Raw genomic sequence first — 6,390 nt, forward strand, 5'->3', positions numbered from 1 at the left:
GACGCTGTGCAAGCGCTGCTCAGCGATAACCGGAACATCGCTGTGCTACCCACGCTGTTTTCAGCACAAATCCAAAACACAGCCCCATACCATTTCCTGTGAAGAAAACGAACTCTATCGCAGCCAAAACCAGCACGCCCGCCCAGCCGCTGGGATGGGGACTCCGGCTGCCCGCATGCCTTTGGGGGTGAAGGACTACACCCCCCCAGCATGCCCCAGGGGAGGGAGTACAGCTCCCAGCATGCTGGGGAGTACAGTCCCACGAGCTGGAGGGCCACCTGGCCCCGCGGGTGGCCCAGGAGGCTGCAGCCGACGTGACACATGGGCTGGCCCGACGCCTCCTCGCTCCCCTGCCACCCAGCATGTCTGGGGCAGGAGCGCCCGGGGCCGCGGGGCGAGTTGGTGGCACGCAGCAGCTACAGCTGTGGCAGGGAGAGGAAGAGATGGCAGCTGTGAGCCCCAGGGTGGCATCCCGCTTGTCCCAGCGGCAGCAGCGTGGCAAACCTCGTCTCGTTGTCCCAAAAGGGTTCTTTTACCCGGTGTACAGATGGCCAATAACGCACTGAGTCGAGATACGTGGGTTTTATTTCTTTTCTGCGCAGAAGAGGGTGCCAGGCATCTAACACAGCCAGCGCACACTTGAAACACAAGCGGGGTCTTATAACACACGTCAGGATCAAGGAAAAAGTGGTTAAAAAATACATGATTGGTTGCAAACAATTTATATATGTGGTGGGTTGACCCTGGCTGGGCGCCAAGTGCCCACCAAAGCTGCTCTATCACTCCCCCTCCTCAGCTGGATGGGGGGGGGGGAAATATAACAAAAAGCTCGTAGTTCAAGATACGGAAAGTGAAAGCAAAGGTCATGCATGAAAGCAAAGAAAAACAAATGATATTATTCTCTACTTCCCCTCAGCAGGCGATGTCTAGCCACTTCCTGGGAAGCAGGGCTTCAGTACGTGTAGTGGTTGCTCCAGGAGATGAAAATGCCCCCCTTCCTCCTCCCTTTACTTAGCTTTTATATCTGAGCTGACATCATATGGTATGGAATATCTGTTTGGTTGGTTTAGCTCAGCTGTCCTGGTTATGTCCCCTCCCAAGATGTTGCCCAGACTCAGCCTGCTGTTGAGGGGGGCAAAAATGTCAGAGAGACAGCCTTGATGCTGTGCCAGCACTGCTCAGCAGTAGCCAAAACACTGGTGTGTTATCAACACCTTTCTAGCTACCGATGCAGAGCACAACACTATGAGGCCTGCTATGGGGAGAATTAACTCCATCTCACCCAGACCCAATACAATATAACAAAAGTGCTTCTGCACATGTCGTGATTACCTAACTCATTATATTAAGGTGGTCTCTTACAATTATATACTCGTTATGCACAAGTGGGTGTCATTTTTAACTTTAAAAGTCAAGCAAAGTCAGCTAAGAACATGTTTTTCTTGACACTACTCCAAAACTGGGCACCTATGATATAAATCAGCAATAAGGGAATAGCACTGACAGAACCTCATTGTTTCACATCCTTGCTTCAATGGATTCAATGTAGGGACTTTCCATTCCTATTCCTATGGTTTCAATAACAGACTGTTGGAGTCAACTATTGTCCTTCCAACATCAGCCTGTGCTGGAGTCCAGCCCTTCCTGTCTCCTGCTCAGAGAGAGAGGTCACTTTGAAGGACAGCAGCACCTTTAACCCGGCAGCTTTTTCTCCAGTGCCAATCCTGAGTTTCCATCAGGCACCCGGAGGCTATCGCAGCAGAAGCCCCTGCTGTGCCTCGCAACGGAATATACAGCACCACACTGGTGACTTCAGGAAAATGTGTTCCCACAAGCTGGAAAACCAGGACAGAAGTTGATAAACTTCTGTCCTGGTTTTCCAATTGTTTTCTTTGAAAGAGAGGAGCTGGAAGTAACTGGAAGATGTTCCGATGTAGCAATCCATCCAAACTCCCTATCAGATGTGGAGGAAGAGGCTGAGATGGCCAGCGCCCAAGAGAAGAGGCTTCCTTCTGCTGAGGCAGACCGAGAGGCCTAACGACTTTTATCTGTTCTCAGCTGACATCAAGGCTTTTGTCTTGGACCTTGAAACTGAAGACTGAATATCTGTCCCGGTTTTGGCTGGGATAGAGTTAATTTTCTGTCTAGCAGCTGGTATGGTGTTATGTTTTGGGTTCAGTATGAGAAGGATGTTGGTAACACGCTGATGCTTTCAGTTGTCGTTAAGCAGTGTTCATACTAAGTCAAGGATTTTTCAGCTTCTCGTGCCCAGCCAGCAAGAAGGCTGGAGGGGCACAGGAAGTTGGGAGGGACACAGCCAGAACACCTGACCCAAACTGGCCAAAGGGGTATTCCATACCATGTCACGTCATGCCTAGTATATCAACTGGGGGGAGTTGGGCTGGGGGGGATCGCTGCTCAGGAACTCTCTGGGCGCTGGTCGACGGGTGGCGAGCAATGGCATTGTGCATCACTTGCTTTGCATATTCCAATCCTATTAGCATTATTATTGTAATTTTATTATTGTTATTATTTTCATTATTAGATTCTTCCTTTCTGTTCTGTTAAAAGCTTCATATCTCAACCCACGAATTACACTTTCTTTCCGATTCTCTCCCCCATCCCACTGGCAGGGGGGGAGTGAGTGAGCGGCCGCATGGTGCTTAGTTGCTGGCTGGGATTAAACCGTGACAGGGAACTAGCTGGACATTTTCAATTTTGGAAATAGGCTGTGCAGAGAATAAGAGTAACGAGATGTTTAGGTGCTGAGGCAAGCACAGGTCTCCAGTGCTCTTTGGCCCAACAACACCCTGGCTCCCTGTTTGCGTCGCACCTAAAAACGTAGTCATTCTCTGTTATTCACTGTAGAGCCTGTTTCCAAATTAAGAAAGGCCAGCTAGTTCTCCCACAAGGAATGTGCCAGGACTGAAAGCTGTTTCTGGAGACAACCCTCTCTCTGCAGCCCATCCACAGCCCCAATAGCACTGGGGATCAGGTCTTTCCTCATCACCTAAAGATTTCGTTACTCTCATTCGCTGCACAGCCTATGTTAAAGGATTTTCATTCATGGGTTTCTCTAGGTTTGCTTTATTAACAACTCAGAGTTGGACCACCACCACATTGAATGGCAACCTTCCAAAAATTTCCCAATCTTATATACCTTTTTACCACCCATTGTCCTAGTTCAAAGTCTTTGTAATTTTCCAGTCAATCTCGGTTCCCATGTCATTATCATTCATCATCTCATCAATTCTCGTGTCCCTGGAGTTAGTGGTCATAGGCAGAAGGTCTTCGGTCACCACAATCACTTATCTTCTTACACATCAAAGATCACCTTTGAATTTCTGAAAATCACTCAGGCTATTCTATTAATTTATCTTGTTCTAAAGTTAATCACTTACTCCCATGTCTTAGGTCTAAGATCCTTCTTCTGTTGATTCAGCTTGACTGGGTTTCAAGCCAGCCACGGAGGGGGAGACACATAGGCTTAATAAGAAGCTTATGCATATTGTTTTATAAGCACCTGCATTCTATTAATGATATCTAAAACAATTTCTAATCATTAGTTGTATGTCTAATATGAATAGTCTTAGAAACAATAAGGCTTAAGGCCTAGTTCCTTTTACAATTCCCTCCTTTTGTTTTTCATCGCACTCCTGCGATCCTATTGATAACTCCACATTTGTCTTTCTATCTTCTGTACTATCCTAGAGCTACAACCTACAAAGCATTGAAACAAAACAATCACACTTGCTACTATGATTATAACAACAAGGACTATTCCAATTAATTTTTTTACCCAAGTAGTCAAATTTGGAAATCAAGATGTTAACCAAGAGAATGTGTCAGAAAATCCCCAAGATGTGTCAACTCTTTGAATTTGTTGCATTGTGGCACTAACCTCCCAAGTTTTCTGGACATCTGTCATTAATTCTCCCAATCAATCAGTATACATACAGCAACTGGTATTTAGGATGGTACAAACTCCACCTTGTGAAGCCAGAATCATGTCTAAGGCCACTTGGTTTTGAATAGTCATTTCTGAAAGTTCAGTTGCCTCTTTCTGGAGAGTGGAAAGTCTGTGAGCAGTTGAATTTGCTAATTTTTTAATTTCTCCAGAGACATTTCAGACTGCTTTCTCCAATTCACTTACTCCTAGAGCCAGAATCAACTATCTAACAAATGAATGGAATCCTGTTGGTCTTTCGATCAAGGGATTTAAACTTCTTCAAATTCAGGTTAAAAAGGTTCTATGCCATGTTGCACTTGAGACAGTTTTTGGGTGAATTTCCAAATCTGTAGACATTACTCCTAGGGTACAAATACCTCCCCAGTCTGGAGGCAAAGCTTTATAAGCTTTGCTCCCACATAACCAAAAAATACCTAAGTCCTCAGGTGCTCGCCAACTTAAATGCAATCCTGAGTTGATAGAAATCGTGTTTTGGCACTGAGTCCAATTTCCTACAAATGAATGATTTTTGCATAAATGTTGATTATCAACACTTGGGGGATAACATCTTTGTACACAGTGGACTTGTGAATAGTCTCCTGAATTTGATAGTCTAATTTTCCAAATTTGTTCTTCATAAGATTCAGAAAAATTAGTATTAAACCAGTAGTTTTTGCACTTTTCGGAATTGGTATTCCTACTAATTGAAATCCTTGATTCACTGTCTTTGGTAGAGCAATACAAATCCAACATTCACTTAGATTTAGATTATCAGTAAAAGATCTCATCAATGACACGTGCATATTGTTGGTCCAGGGATTTTCTACTTGGTGAACATCCCTAGGTTTCCATACCAATTGTTTTAACACATTCACAGGTGGGATATTATGATATGCATGAGGATAATCTGTGTGATGGTGCCAAAAATTCCACTCAAGATTAGGTCCCCATTTAATTATTACAATCCTAAATTTGAAAGTAAAATGATTGTTTGATAGATAGAACCTATGACAGCACCAGTCTCCGTTACCATAAATTCCCCACATTTGATGGTCAAAGCACCATGTCCCAATTCCCCATGTTGGTTCTTGAAGGTGAATATGATATACAGGATAAGTTCTTGGAATGCCATATCCCTACCACCGTTTAGAAAAGCTATGACCATCAGAACAAGTAACCCACGAATTGTCAAGTCTACTTCTAACATTAGCACAGAATTCGAGAAAATTAAAAAGTGGGTAAATAGGGTCTCTCTGTCTGGTCTTCGGATAACTAGCCAAAAAAGTGACCTGTCCAGGCTTTTCCTGTAGGCCTGTAATTTGACCCGAAAGTTGAAAAGAACGATCAGTATATATAATAACAGTTCTATTGGTACAGGCAACTCGATATCGCAATGCAAATTTTGTCCACAAGGTGTCACTCCAGGGTAAAATACAAACAAGTACAAAAAGGAATAATACTTCACAATTGTCCATTACGCTTCAGATTCTTTGCAGGCATGCGAATGATGGATCCAATTTTCTTTCCCAGATACCTTAATGGCATAAAAAGAAGTTAGTAAAACAGTATAAGGACCTTCCCATTTTGGTTCAAATCTGTTCTTTCTCTTGAAATTCTTTACATAAACTTTGTCCCCTGGCTGTATATTGTGAACTTGGATTTCAGGGCTTATTCCCTGATACCAATAGGCATGGTTACACATTTGGAAAAAAGAATTTTGCAGATACAAACGGTATTGTGTTACCTGTTCATCTCCATCCAAGAGACTAGTCTTTGCTGGCACATACGTACCTTGAACAGCAAGTATTCTCCCAAAAAGGATCTCAGCCGGAGAAACTCCAATTGGTTGCCTTGGAGTATTCCTAATATCCCACAAAACTAAATTTAAGGCCTCAGGCCATTTCAAACCAGTCTGTTTACAAACTTTTACTAATTTCTCTTGTAATGTCCTATTCATTCATTCTACCTGACCGGATGATTCGGGGTGATGAGGAGTATGAAATTTACTAAAAATCTCCAAAGAATTATAAATCTGAATCAGGATAGCAGCTGTGAAATGACTCCCTCGATCTGAGTCAACTACTTCAGGAACTCCACACCTTGGAATGATTTCTTTCAATAAAGCTTTTACTACCGCCTTAAAATCATTTTTCCTAGTCGGGAAAGCTTCTACCCATCCTGATAGCTGATCAACAATCACTAACATGTAAGAGTACCCCATTGTTTTTGGCATGTCTGCATAACCAGTTTGGAGTTTTTTGAAAAGGAAAGGTGGCTGGACGTCTTTTCCCACTGGGAGGTTTAATTCGTACCGAGGCATATTGTCTGCAAACCTTACATCCTTCACAAATTCTTTTTGCTGCTGCATAAATTCCCAGGGTTGCCCAGAGTCTCTGGATTCGGAGCGCTAGGCTCTCCAGTTCCCCATGGATTCTCTCATG

The sequence above is a fragment of the Haliaeetus albicilla genome, chromosome 1 (genome assembly GCF_947461875.1).
Source record: "Haliaeetus albicilla chromosome 1, bHalAlb1.1, whole genome shotgun sequence".
Classification (NCBI taxonomy): domain Eukaryota; kingdom Metazoa; phylum Chordata; class Aves; order Accipitriformes; family Accipitridae; genus Haliaeetus; species Haliaeetus albicilla.